We start from the raw sequence: 14913 nt of genomic DNA, 5'->3' as shown, positions 1-14913 counted from the left end.
AGATATTCAGTCTTTTTGGACTCTTGCTGAAAAAAGAATATAATGAAGACATTAAATGTACAGCTTTTTAAATGTCTTTTGAAGAGTCTGCAGCTCGTACTAGCGCTAGTTGGAGTAGATGGCCTCTGCAGTGTGTATAGGACAGATTAGGGTTACACTTTTCTCTGAGCAAAGCTTGTGCTCCACCATGTCTTCCAGAGAAGTTTGCAGCTCCATCAAATGCACAAGCAGCCATCTGTTTGGGGTCCAATTGACAAGCATTTAACTCTTCTAAGATGTGGGTTGTTAGAGATGCAGCCAATCTGTCTTCTGTAACTTGAACATCTAGAAATGCATCTACTGGCCTACCACTGACATCAAGATAACGTACATAATGACTTAATACTTGATGCCCATTTGCATTGGTGCATTTATCAGCCATGTATGCAAATTTTTTGAATGTGGGGAGAGAGTTCTTCACTTTTTTCAACTGTTGAGTCTTTCACTGTTGCACCACATGTGTCTAGCCAGTCAGTTGAGTTTCTTGCAGAAAGACAGTGAGCATTTGCTGGTCTTGTTCGGAACCAGTGTTCAACTTCAGGATGAACAAGTGACAATGCACTTAACATTGGCCTCCAGTTTGTAGTGTGTGGTATCTCTTGCCTAAATAGAAAGAATGATACCACAGCTATGTTTGTTTGCATGAACTGTGTTGTGTCTCCAGCATTCTTAATAGCCTCATTAACACTCACTGGTGTTGTCTTTGGTCAGTGGAGACTCAGAGTTCAAAGGTGCTTTCACTGAGTTCACCTCCCAGGTGGGGGGCAAGAAGGCACCTTGCTCACTCCTCCAGCTGCTCACTGTTCGCTCTGGCCACTGTTATTCGTTGTGCCACCGTTCACTCCATCGCGCTGTAGCCCATGGCCCTGCGCCGTCACCTTCTGCTGCCACCTCCACTGTGACCTCTGCGAGTTGGTCTCTTGAGGTTCCACCGGCTCTCAGTGATTTCAGCCGAGCTCTCAGTGCGGGAACCTCGCTGCGAGTGCAGGCTGGGCCGTCTCTGCCACAGAAACACGGTCCCACAGCAGGTCTAAGCACTTAGACCTGATTCTCAGTGATTTCAGCTGTAGTGATCACTTAACAGAACAAAAGACTATCTATGGAGTCTAATCAACTCTGTCTTTAAACAGTGGAGAGGGGAAGGTCAAATCGTACTTATGACTCAGGCAGACCATCAAGCAAAACACCTGTCCCCACCCTGTCTCTTGATGCCCTCGATCAGCAGAGGCTACTGCCCTTTACTCATACAGTAAGAATAACAACATTTCTTTACCTCCCGCATTCAAGGGATTTGTAACCCAACCCCAGCCAAAATCTATCACTTGGGCAACACAGCTCTGTTTGCTGGATACCTAGGTAGATTAGGTGTGAATGTAAATACAATCTGGTCCTGAAGCCTTCCCCCACGGCCCCTAGCTCATCACTAGCTGTCAGGGAGAGCTCATTTAGACTTTGCTTACAAATCATAATTTGAAATTATTAGGTTGGCCAACATCACTGAAATGAATGCACTGACATGGTCATAAAAACAACAGCTATATAAGGAAGCTAGTCTATGTTCATACTTTTCAGATCTATTATACTTTTCCAGATACACGTATTTTATCATACACTTTATATGCTTTTAAAGTGTGTATTAATGTTTCAATTTCAATTCAAATTTCCAAACAATCACTAAATTGGCAACACTGCATGTAAGTTGTTCACAAAATTGTGGGGGGGGGAGGATTCAAGGGGGGATAAACACCCCCATGTGTACAGGGAGACTTTGGCAAACCAGTAAAGTGCCTGAAACCACTATGGCTTATTGCTAAAAGCAGCCAAGTCAGCAGGCTGTAAATTAGCCAAGTCAGCAGGCTTAGCTTAACCAAGGCAGGAGGGGAAGGGGGTTTTTGGGAGCCACAGAAAGGGCAGCTTCATCCCGTGTCCTTCCTGTTAAGAATTGTGTTGAAGTTGCTGATACATGCATCTTAGAAGAGCAGGATGTGCCCCAGGAATGTCTATTGGGGCCTCAAGGCTGCGAACGCTGGAAAAACCCACACCTGGTTAATCGATAATCAGAAGGAACCTCTCAGTTGACCATTGAAACTGCTTACTTAACTAGTTTGCTTTAAGGGACATGTCATTCTATTACTAATGTATAAATAAGGGGGAAAAGTTTGAGGTAGGGGGACTCTTCAGGACTGGACTCTCCCTCTGGATGCATCTTGTGTTCCCCACTAGCAGACGGGCTGCCGCTGTGCCACTCGAGAGCCACACTCAGCTTCGGTAATTATCAAGGGTTGGGGGTGTTTTACTAATCTGTTTGTGACAGCCATTGATCGGTCGGACGGCCGTGTCTCCCCTGATTTATTTCCTGGCGCCACCTCGCACAGAGTAAAAGTTACCAAGAGCTTTGGGTTGAAAGAACCCCGGGTAACACATGGGGGGAGGGGTGTAGGGAAATCCCAGCCTGCTGTTAAAGGGCATGGGGCCCCATCACAAAAACAATTGCAACCCCCTCCCTTGTTGGCAGTCTCGGCAGAGAGAAAGAAGACTGACTGGGCCAAACTGGCCCTCACCCCCTTCCTATGTCTGCAGCAGATGTCACATTGTACAGCCAGGAAAGCTCCTGCCTTAGGCCTTCACATCCAATCCAGGGAATATGGATCTTGCTGCAAAGAGCAGAAGACGTAGCACGGCCTTTGGGCTTGGAGCTGCCCTGTGCACCCAGGGCTGTCCCTCGCAGGGTGCGGGGCCCAGGGCGTAAGTGACAGATTCGTGTCTTCTGGGACCGATGGCTCCAGCCAATCGCACCAGGCCGTGGGGCCCCCAAAGTGCACGGCCCGGAGCGGTCGCCCCGATTCGCCCTACGCAAGGGATGGCTCTGTGCGCACCCACCGTTTCCACCTAGAGGCAGGTGAAACAATAATAAAAACTGAGCCAAAAAAGTGAGTAGGTCTTGGTCATTTCTATACATAAAATGTACGAAAGCTGGAATGTGTCAGAGGGGCTCCAAGATCTGATCAGGGCATGTTAGTGGCTGCAGCGCTCTAAGCCCCAACACCAGGATTGCTAAAGGCTCTCCTCTTTTAACAGAGGTGTAAGCCTCCCACCATCCAGGAGCAAAGTCTGGAGTTCCACCCCAACACCACAGATATTTAGCTGCTGATCACAATGTCTGTTGGACAGCTCACGGACTGGTTACCAGTGACGTAACACATCAGCCACGTACAACTCACCAACACACCCTAAAATGGGGGATCCTCAAAAACAGCTTTAAAATAGGGAGGAGACATGCCACTGAAAGGTCAGTGTCCGTGTTCGAGCCCGAGTGACAGAGAGCACGGTCTGTGGATCAGAAGTCTCCACAGAGCTCGGCAGCCATTTGTCATAAATCTTTTTTAATTTTTTACAGTGAAGAAGATGGAAGAGGGTAGGATTCGTCATTTTAAATCCTGGATGATGACAGATCAGGCAGCTCATTTAACAACTGAAATATACTTTGCAGATGGTAAGGGGTTCTGTTAAAGAGTTACCTGGTATTTGGATTACCAACAGCGTAGTCTATCAATTTTTATTTTTGTATTAAAGTTGTTTTTTCCGTCTGTTGAAAATGTCTCTTTGTGCTTTCATCGGGAATTACACTGTATGTCCCATTTGCTGCACCAAGAGGAATTTCATGCTGCTACATTAATAAATACCCTGGGATGGTGGCTGAGCTTTTTACTTTCCAGAACACTGTTCCATTTCCATCTCCAGCCCTGCAGTTCCCTTTTGTTGTATTGCTTTTATATACAGATATGGGTGCAGGCTCTGACTGGTAGCTTAGCTCTCATCCCAAACATGCCAGGAGGAGCAGGCCTTACCCAGATTGCTCTGAACTGCTTTTATTAAAGATACTCCCTCTCCAATTTCCTACCTATGCAGGTAGCCAGCAATACAGCTCCTGAAGCTGGGACCAGCAAACCGCACGGGGTGGGGAGCGAGTCCTGCTCATCTCTGAGCTGGAGCTCAAAATCATATGAACAGCTAATGAGAGCGACTCTACCACTGGGAGATTGAGGAGTTCCTGCCTTCTCTCAAGAAGCGACTCCCAGGGGGAGACATGGCCCTGGGGTACTATGGTTATCCCGGAGACTAGTCAGGAGGTGTTAGCAGTGCAGAAGGATAAGCTGTAAATCATAAGTCAGGTTGCCGTTGCCACCATGATGCAGAGTCTTCCCATCTCACTTTGTGCCACAGCCACCATCACGCACCCAGCTCCTCCTGGAGTGTGACCTGAAATGAGGCATGTTTAGACACGTACCTGTGTTTATGCCTGTGATTTCCTGTGCACTGCACCTTTACACCTCACAGGACTGCTGTCTGCAAAGGCGGGGGCCATTCTGTGCTCAGTTCACAGCAGACACACAAAGGAGGCTCATGCATACACACACACACTCTCTCTCTCTCTCATACTCACTCAGTGCTTTCTCTCTCCCCATCTCAGGCAGACGTTACTGTTATTTCAGTATAACGGGAAGGTTATTCTGACTGAAAGTCCATGGTTACATATTGAAAAATGACATTATTAATACCAAATTGGGACTGAGACGAGTAGAAGGGTCACCCTAATGATCATCCCAATCCCAACACCATGACTAAACTGCCCTCCACAGCCAACATGAGCGCCATGGCTAACCCCATTGCAATGTGCATCTTCCATCCTGTCTCTAAAACCATGGCAACCAAATGCATGATCACCACCAGTCTCTTTGGTCTCCTGGCTCTGCCAAAGTTCCCTCTGCCTCCTGCCCCCCACCCTGGTGCTCTCTCAGCTGTCGTCAGCATTAGACGCCTTTTGCAGGGCTCAGGATCTGCCATCGGATCTTGCTTTCCATAACAAAACACAAACCAAGCAAGCACCACTCAAATCTAACAACCCGCTTGTTGCAGGGTTGATACACCCCATCGTGGGGTGTCAGGCTGCCGAGGAGAAAGGGGAGTGGGAGAGAGCGAAAGCTCACACTCTTTTGATGACTGCAGCCCCTTGCATTCAGGGCAGCGAGGCCTAACGGCCGTGTCCTTGGTCTCAGGCAGTAGCGCCCAACGTTCACAGACCCAGGCAGTGGTGCCTAATATCTCAGGAGGTTGCCACACCCAGCAGTAGGCATGGCAGGGGACCTGTCCACTCTACTTCACCAGGTCCCCATCCAGGGCCCTGTGGAACCAGTAGCCCTGGTTTCTGGTTCAGGTTCCAACCTCCACAAACGCATTCCCTGGGCTGCTTCCTACCAGTGATTCCAGCTCCGGCAGTTCCTCCGGGGGCAGCGGCCGTCTGTCTCCGTGGTCAACTGGGGCCCTCAATGGCTCAGAGTGTTCGGCCTCTGCTGTCTGGAGCTCTAGCAGCTCCCTAGCAGGAGCCTGCAGCATGCGTCCACTCTCCTCCTCAGTCAGCCCAGACTGAGCTGAGCTGGTTCCTTTTATACCCTGGGTCCAGCTGCAGCATGCCCAGCAAGGGCAAGGGGGCTTGGCCTCCTGAGCCCCAGTGTGTGGTTAATCCTTGTTGGGCTATTGCGGGGTTGATAGACTCCATCACACTGCCACAAAACAATTTTCAGGGGAAGATTTAGAACATTGCAGGATCTAAGCTTCCTTCCGGGCTTTCCTCGACTGCATTATTACTTCAGAAAGCTCTTAGGGGAAGTGATGTCCTGGCACAATATATGGCTTGAACCTGGTGTCCAGTGCATCCTGGAGAAAGGAGGGGAGAGGGCCAGGCATCCCTAAGCATACAACATGTCAGACTGTCTGTATAGAGCACTGCACAAGCAAGTGAAGATAAAACATACCCCAAATTATTCCAGGTGAAATGCACCCCATTCCCAGCACAAAGTGCATATTAACCTGGACCTTGGTTAAAAACCATTATCGAGAGATTTTCCAGAATACAGGAAGTGGCACAGCACCCTCCTGATTTTTGCACACACAAAAAAGGGGGGAGGGGGAAACCCTAAGTCCTGGCTATTTCTCTTTTCTTGCACTGACAATAACCCAGACAGGCTTTTCTCCGAGAGCCCTGGCATGGGTGGCCCCGCAGTTACCAAGTAAACAGAGGAGATTCCTTCCTAAAGTAGATGAGAGGCACAAACCATTAACTGCTCATTAACCCTCCATTATTATTCTTTTCTAGGGGATGGGGATTAGAGAGTTCTGAGCACTCCCCACCCCTCCACACACACACTCCTGACTCTGAGGCCAGTTCCGTGTCCACAAAACGTATGTAGCTCAGCCTAAGGGATGTGGAAGAAACACCCCCTTGAGCAACGTCAGTTACACCGACCTAAGCGCTGGGGCGCACAGTGCTGTGTGGGCGGGAGAACTTCTGACAACACAGCTGCCGCTGCTCGTTGTGGGTGGATTAATTACGCCGAGGGGAGAGCTCTCTCCTGCGGGCTTAGAGCTGCTACACGGGAGCGCTTGCAGCGGCGGTGTGGCTGCACCACGGTAAGCTCTTTAGTGTAACCAGAGCCTCAGAGGCAGTCCCTGGCCCCGTGTAGCATGGCGTATGACCCAACCAGTCCCACGGCTCTGTGCCCCACAGTGCCCCAAGTAGGGTCAAGGACCAAAGCTCCATTTTCCTTGTCAGGTCTGCGGGGCGTGGCAGTGGCTGAGACGAGCAGATGAGCCTGCCCTGGAGATGAGGATCCAGCTGCCATCTATTAAAGGAGGAGGAAAGGCACGTCCAGCCTGGGAAGAGCAAGCAGACCCAGCTGAGAGCCGAGTGTGCTCCCCTGCTTGGCACCCAAAGGACGAGGGAGTGCAGCGTCAGTCTTTCTGCTCTGGACATTTACAGTTCACAACACCCAGTGACACACAGGGCCCGACTCCTTGGGAGCTGAGGCACTCATGGGCTTGTCGCAGGACTGGGCCCTCAGAAAGATCCTCTGGCTAGGTGCAGACACCGCATAAGACAGAAGCTCGGAGAGGGAGGCCATGGGGCAGTCTGTCTGAGGGCACAGGAACTGGTCTGTCAGAAGCTGTAACATGGGGAGTGGGAGAGGAGAGGGAGGTTTGCTAGGGCAGACAGGGGGAGCAGGGTTATGTTCACAGCAGGCTCGTGCTGGGCCTTCATGGCGAGGATGAGGAGTCTGAATTTGATGCACATCTTCCCCTAACATCCTACATGTTCTCTCAACCTCCAATATGATTATAGTGAAGCGCAACACCAGAGAATATAATTGCTGTAGTGATTACTTACAGCCATTACATTACGCTTTAAAATGCTCCTTTCAAATTGAACAATGTTTTTCCAAAGTCAACAGCTGGTTCACAGCTTGAAAGCAACAGTTAAGATAAATTAAATAAAAAGGGTAATAAAATCACAGTCTAAATTTAATTTCTGAAATGTACGCAGACTCCAGCAAAGCTTTTAAAACATCTTTAAAATACAGCCAGAGGAGCAAAAGTCAATCCACCCAATAATTATACAGTGTTCATTAATATGGGTGGGATGTTCAGACACAAATAACTGCATATGCTTTTAAAAGTACATGCACCAGAGCACAAAAACAAATCTGTGAAGCATTCACAAGCTGAGAAGCCCCAAGAGGATCTGATTCTACATTAAACAGAAACTTCCAGTGAGATTAGAGCTCTGGGAAGGAAAACACCCCCTGTGACCTGGTTGACGGAAAGGGCACTTTCACCCCCCAACTGAGCCAGTGACTCATGACATCCCCCAAGGACATCACAGCCTCAGCAGTCCCCTGCAGGCCCAATATATCTGGATTGCAAGCCTGATCTGTGCAACTTTATGTAAATGTCCAGGTAATTTTTCATTGGACCGTCCTTCTGTTTTTCATTGGGTGAACACTATCTCTACGTCTGACCCTGGCACTGCATGTGCGGCCTGCTTGGCTGACCAGAAAGCACACAAAATGAACCTTCATTTGGCAGAGAATGAGGGGTTGGAACAATTGAAAAATATTCATCTCCAGATTTAGAGGAGCTATGCACCGAGTCTCATTCATTCTTCTCTCCACAAAGCTTTCCACATCCCACACCTTTCTGATCAGGAGTGCTGCCAAGCTCTCTCTTTAATCACCTGTTGAACATTTGAAAGCCTATTGTGTTTTGAAAGGAGAGTGGCCCAAGAATGAAAAACAAATGTTCTCCCTCCAATCTTTGCTTCTTTCTAATCTTTTTGTATCTCACTGGAAGTAGTATTTCTTACCAGTGCCTGTAGCCAGAAGGAACTCCCTGGACCAGTTTTCGTACTGAATCGTTATAGTGGACTGACCGCCTTGATGTCACAGTTTTACATTAATACAAGAGTGACAGACTCTCTGATGTCAAGGGGCAAAAATAACACAGCTATGGAAGTCACTAACATGAATCTGCAGACACCCTATTCTAGTGTTCTATCAAAAGGATAGGGGACAGTGGCCAAGGCCTGGTCCAGACTTCCCTTCCCTCACGCATTTGCCAGTTACGTGATCCCTAATTCTCCTAAAGTAAAAAGCACACTACACAACACAGCAACTCATATTCTCACGGGCACCATGTACTCTGTGTGCGTGCTTGCACTCCACGTCTCTGGGCAGCATGCTACCGTAGACTTGTTAAATGAAATCACAGTGGACCCTGAAGCAGCTGCACTGCAGTGCTTAGTGATTAGAAAGAGAGAATTTGGATATAATTTTAAGATTTTAAAGCATGTACAATATTATTAATACTAATGTTAAAATCCCCTGCCATGTTTTGCAAGAGAAGGGCTATTAGCTAAGTGTCTAAGCTGCAACTTGGGTAATTACATCCACCTGTCAAAAATTTCCCCTGCAATTTCTGGTGGTGAAGTTATTTTTCACTTCCTTCCTTAAAAGGCTGTGTAGCATTGCTGTGCTCGGACAAGTAGCTGCTGCGATCCACCCCACAGCCGACTGCTGTGTTTCAGTAGTGGGTGAAGTGATTCCTCTCCAGATGGCCTGTATGGGCCTTTCAGAGACAAGGTGTAATATAATGGTAAGACGTTATTGTTCCCGGCATCTCCATCACATTTAACACTGAATTTCCTGCCACCTTCCTCCCCTGTGCTAAGATTGCCACAGAATGCTGGATGTCTGTTGTGACACAATGGGATATGTCTGTACCAAATTGTGAACTCCACTTCGTATTAACCTCCATTTTGTGCTATGTACTGAATGAATGTATAACCTTGCCCAGTATTCTAGACAGCCACCAAATGCATGTGTAACCTTACCCAAGGCAAATCTATGATGATGTATTTTAGACTGCTACCCTGCCCAGGAGAGGTCCATCACAGAGCAATATAGGGCCATCAACTTTGATTGACTCTCAAACACTGGCCCAATTTATAGCCTGGCTTTTAACTACAGCTTCTTAGCTTGGGTACAAGGCAAAAGGAGAGAGACTGTATTTAAGGGGCAGGAGTGCTTCTCTGCGCAGAGGGAGATCATCACTGCATGGAAACAGGAGTGAGAGAATGATTCCACTCAGCCTGATCACTGACAAACCTCAGACTCACACAATGGGTGAGATCAGTGGAGGGGACAGTGTCTCAAGACTTTTGTTTGCAGTGTTGTTGTAGCCATGTTGGTCTCAGAATATTAGAGAGACAAGGTGGGTGAGAGGTAATATCTTGAATTGGACTCAGGACTTTTGTCATTTTGCAAAGTTCTGTAACTCTGTAGAGCTTGTTAGAGTAAAGTGACAGTGATTAGAAATGCCTTTGCTAAGCCTCTGTTCTTTGCTTTCCTGACATACTTGCCTGGAAGGGGTTAAATTAGAAGTCAGAGTGGCCACAGCTGGGTGGAACCATGAGGGAGTGTGTTTAAGCAACTAGGGGTTCAGAGGTCTGAGGCGTTGGTTCCAGGATTTGGGAATGGGGGTGGCTGGACTGCAGAGTCCCACCACCCAAGGGAGGGCTCAAACCAGGGGTCAGTGCCAGGGATAAGTGCCTTACAGAAGAAGGGTTAAGAACAGTGACTATACACTGTCCAGACCCAGCTGGCTTGGAAGCACATGAGACCCTGCAATTGGGTCCACTCACAACAGACAGGTGACAATCAAGAGGGGAAATGGGCCAGGTTGTGGCAATGTCTCAGCTCCGCCCTGTGCTCTCTGAATTCTCCCTTCCCCTCAGAAGTACATATAGTGTTCCCCGATTCTTTAGATCAGTGGTCCCCAATGCGGTACCTGCAGGCACCATAGTGCCCGCCTAGTGACACGGTGTGAAAAGTAGTGCCCAGCAGGGGAGAGAAGCCGCGGGTGCCGGTGTTCTCTGTCTGCGGCAGGCGCGGGGCTGCGGCTTCTCTCCGGCTTCTCTCCGTGCTGCCCAGAACTGCCCCCCCCAAAAAAAAAAGCAGCTTGGACTGCTGCCACCCGAACTGCCAAAGCACAAAAAAAAATAAATACTGCACTGAGGCTGCTGTTTTCTCGAGCTTTGCGATTTATTATTTTTTTAACATTTTGCCCCAAAATGAGTGGTTCAAATAGAAGACAACGTCTGTATTATTTCAACGCAGAGTGAGAAGAATCCTATTGTTTTACTGAAAAAAAGGGAAATGTGTTTGCTTATTGTACGGTGGTACTGTTACAGTGCCGAAAAACATAATGTTGAACGCCATTTCCAAACTAATCACAGCTCTTTTGACATTAGCCATCCACTTCAATCTGAGTTGAGAGAGAAGAAAATTAATCAACTCAAATCAAACCTATCTGCCCAGCAATCTGTTTTCACTAGACAAGTGGTAAAGCCTAAAAGTGCTCCTATTGCTTCCTTTAAAATTGCTCATTTGCTTGCAAAGAAGAAAAAACCCTTCCAAGATGGTGAATTGTTGAAGGAAGCATTTTTTGACTGGTGCTGATTGCCTGTTTCAAGGATTTCCTAACAAGCGTGAGATTTGGTCGGCAATACAAGACTTGCAGTTATTAGACAACACAGTTACGAGGAGGATACATGCAATTTCAAGCAACATGCAAACTCAGCTAAAGGATGACTTGGAAATAAGTGACTGGTTTTCACTGTAGTTCTATGAGTCAACGGATATATCGGATACAGCGCAGTTGTCAGTTATGGTGAGGATGGTATTTACTGACTTCACCGTAAAAGAAGAGTTACTCAGAGCATTGCCTATGAAAGGACGAACAAAGGGTGAGGACATCTGTAATTATTCAAGTCATACACAACATCAATTAGCACGCCACGACACAAGCTGTCTGCGATCACCGCTGATGGGGCACCAGCAATGGTGGGCAGCGCCAGTGGGTTCATTGCACTCTGCAAGGAGAATGAATCCTTTCCCAACTTGATGTCTTATCATCGCATTATCCACCATGCAGCCTTGTGCATCGAAGTTCTTTCTCTTCAACATGTCATGAATGTCGTTATTAAAATAATTAACTCTATTCGAGCAAAACCTTTGCAACACCGACTTTTTAAGGCCCTGTTGGAATATGTTGATGATAAACAATCTGATCTTATCTTGCACACAGAAGTACGATGGCTGAGCAAAAATATAGTTCTTGCATGTTTTTTAAGCCTAATTGAAGAGATCAAAGAATTTCTGAAGTCCACAAATCAGAACTTCGAGCAACTAGAAGACTCCAGCTGGTTAATGGACTTTGTTTTCCTTGCCGATATCACTGACAAATTGAACATTTTAAATCTTGAGCTCCAGGGAAAAGAAACATGTGGCTCAAATGATAGGTTCTGTAAAATCATTCAAAGCAAAACTGATCTTGTGGATGTCACATATGAAGATGAAGTCTCTCGTACATTTCCCAAGTATGAAGAAAATGGTATGTGACAGTGATTTTAACCCATCACCATTTGTTATCCACATTCAAACACTTCTGGAACAATTTGAAAAGAGATTTCAACAGTTCACCGTCATTGAGCCTATAGACAGGTTTCAGAGTAACAGCCGTGTTAGTCTGTATTCGCAAAAAGAAAAGGAGTACTTGTGGCACCTTAGAGACTAACCAATTTATTTGAGCATGAGCTTTCACATCCGATGAAGTGAGCTGTAGCTCACGAAAGCTCATGCTCAAATAAATTGGTTAGTCTCTAAGGTGCCACAAGTACTCCTTTTCTCATTGAGCCTATAGTTGCCTTTCTTATGAATCCTTTTACTTGCCAAATAGAGGTAACTGAAATGGCTACATCAATTGCGAGTCTCATTCAAGTAAGAACAGAAGACGTGGAACTGGAGATTTTGGACCTTCAACATGATATTGTCTAAAATCCTGCGCAACAGATGAAAACTTTTTGGAATCTGGTTGACTGAAAAAAGTTTCCTGCCTTAAAAAACGTAGCATACAAAATAAAATCTGATTTCGGTTCCACTTACGTATGTGAAGTTCTGTTTTCAACAATGAACATCATAAAATCAAAATACAGATCTCAGCTTACAGATGCCTATCTTGACGATTGCTTATGAACAGGAATATCATCCTACTCTCCCAACTACGAAAAACTGGCTGAAGAAATGCAGTGCCAAAAATCACACTGACTTTATTAGAAAAACCGTGTGAATTAGATACCTATTTTCCATTAAGTGCTGATGAACGCGTATGATTAACTTGTGTTTAACTTTTTTTCATATTTGTTTGTTTGTTTATTGAAATCCAGATACAAGTGACAATACAAAGAATATTTTTTAATTAACCATAACTGGCTATCTATGGTAAAGTAAGAATAATACATATATTTGGACCAGCAGTTCAACAATATTTTATACATAGGACTGAAATATTACTAGCCCCACTTTCTGCTGCAGCTAGTCTAAATTTTTCCAAAAAACTGTCCAATCAAAAAATAATTTTACTTTTTTAAAATAAACAAGATGAAAACTGTTTATGATATTTATTTTGTAAAAACTCCTTAATTTTTCTTACAGGTAGATAAAAAAGAGCAAATTCACATGGTAAGGTGAAAGAGTAATTGCCGAATAATTTAATTAATACCTTTTACATGTAAAATTACCTTTTTTTATCTTATGGAGTCATATATTATGTAATATTAAATATGATGTTTTTCATATTATTTAATGTACAAATACAAAATAAGCCTTGAAAAATTGTTGGTACCCGCCACACTCTTCTGAAAACATGAGTGTGCGATTGGCCACACAAGGGTCGGGGGCCACTGCTTTAGATAATGACATTACAGCTTACCTATTTCCCCCCCTTAGTGTCCCCTCTAGTTCTTTCCATCCCAGCTACGCTAGCCTCAAAGATTCTGCCTTTTTTTCCAAAACACTTTCTTTTAAGAAGTCCCACTGGCTTTTCCATTCACAGAGAGACTGGTATCCACTTTGCCCTTATCTTTCTTAGGATTTGTCAAATGCTTATTTCCCACAGCTCCTCCCCCTACAAGACTTGGGCTAGAGTCCCCGGGGTCTCCCAAAATGTGAGTTACTGAAATTGTCTTCTCCTGAAATGTCCATTAGCAATAAGGGATGCTGCAGGCCAGGAGGCAAAGTTGTAGGGGAGAGATCTGTATTGACCACACTGAGGAGCCAGTGTTACAGGCTGGGATTCTGGAGCTTGTCGACCAGCAGCCTGTTCGTGGCTGGCCCGTATTTCTGAGCCACTGCTGCCACACTGTAGTGAGACCCTTCTAAACCTGATGCTGTTTGTCCAGTTCCACCCATCCTGCTACACAGCTCCAAGCTTGCTCCAAGTCATATGCCCTACAGGAAATGACATATAAGGCTTGCACCTTGTAGGCAGAGGGTAAAACGGGTAGGACGTGGGAGGGTGTGCTCTGCACCTGTCATACAGAAAGCAGGAGCTGGGTAAGGAGAAGCCTTCTCTGGGAAGTCCTCGAGAAAGGGCTATGAGAAGGGGCTGTGAGACTGTCTAGGTGGCTTTGTTTTGCATCTTTGTTTCTAAATTATTAAAGACAGCCCTGAGCAAAGAAAGCAGGGCTGTCCCACTGTTAGGAGCATGGTTTCACTTTCCTCAGCTGGTGGGGGGACAGCCTACCTACTTAAACTTCCATTTCCTCTCCACCGGTCAAGCACTTGCTGCCCAGTGGCTTCCAGGACCCTGGGAAATGGGTAGGTGTTCCCAACACAAATTGGGAATTTCCTGGATCCTCTGTGCTTTACGAAATTAATTGGCCAACATATGCCTGGTTACATAGATGCAAGCTCCACTCAGCAAGTCTTCTGCGTAAAAGCTCCTGATGATATCTAAAGATGCTGACCAGCATACAAGGGTTAATAACTTTTCTGGTTTAGTCTATCACTCATAGAGAAAAATTCCCTCCAAATGAAAATGGCAAAAAGATCTGTCTACTCTCAAAACGTACCTCATTTCAGCGGTTTTCTCCTTCATTTGGGATTGTTTTGTAACCATAGCATTTGATTTCTGTTTTCTTTTATATTTACTCATCCTAGTAACAGATTTACACTTTAACCTTCTGATTTTTTTAAATAATTTTTTTAAAAGGACAAACTGAAATATATGAATGAATAAATCTAACCTTTCCGTGACGAAAACCAGTTGGAAATGATAAGGTGCAAAGCTCTGCTTTATGATAAACAATTATTCCACACCCTAGAGCAGTGGTTCTCAAAGCCAGTCTGCCGCTTGTTCAGGGAAAGCCCCTGGTGGGCCAGACCAGTTTGTCTACCTGCCATGTTCGCAGGTTCGGCCGATCACGGCTCCCACTGGCCGTGGTTCGCCACTCCTGGCCAATGGGAGCTGCGGGAAGCAGCGCAGGCCAAGGGATGTGCTGGCCACCCTTCCCGCAGCCCGCATTGGCCTGGAGCTGCAAACCACAGCAGGTAAACAAACCGGTCCGGCCTGCCAGAGGCTTTTCCTGAACAAGCGGCAGACCGGCTTTGAGAACCACTGCCCTAGAGCACTTCTGGACATGAG

At 46.2% G+C, this 14913-nt stretch overlaps 1 long non-coding RNA gene across 2 annotated transcripts in view; it reads right to left on the bottom strand.

Annotated features, from left to right (window-relative positions):
* Window positions 1-14913, bottom strand: part of LOC140918033 (uncharacterized) — a 139410-nt gene that overhangs the window by 103923 nt on the left and 20574 nt on the right. The gene's annotated exons all lie outside the window — the stretch shown is intronic.

The sequence above is a fragment of the Lepidochelys kempii genome, chromosome 10, assembly GCF_965140265.1.
Source record: "Lepidochelys kempii isolate rLepKem1 chromosome 10, rLepKem1.hap2, whole genome shotgun sequence".
Classification (NCBI taxonomy): Eukaryota; Metazoa; Chordata; order Testudines; family Cheloniidae; genus Lepidochelys; species Lepidochelys kempii.
Note: the sequence above shows the minus strand (reverse complement) of the source record. Positions and strands in the feature narration are given on the sequence as shown.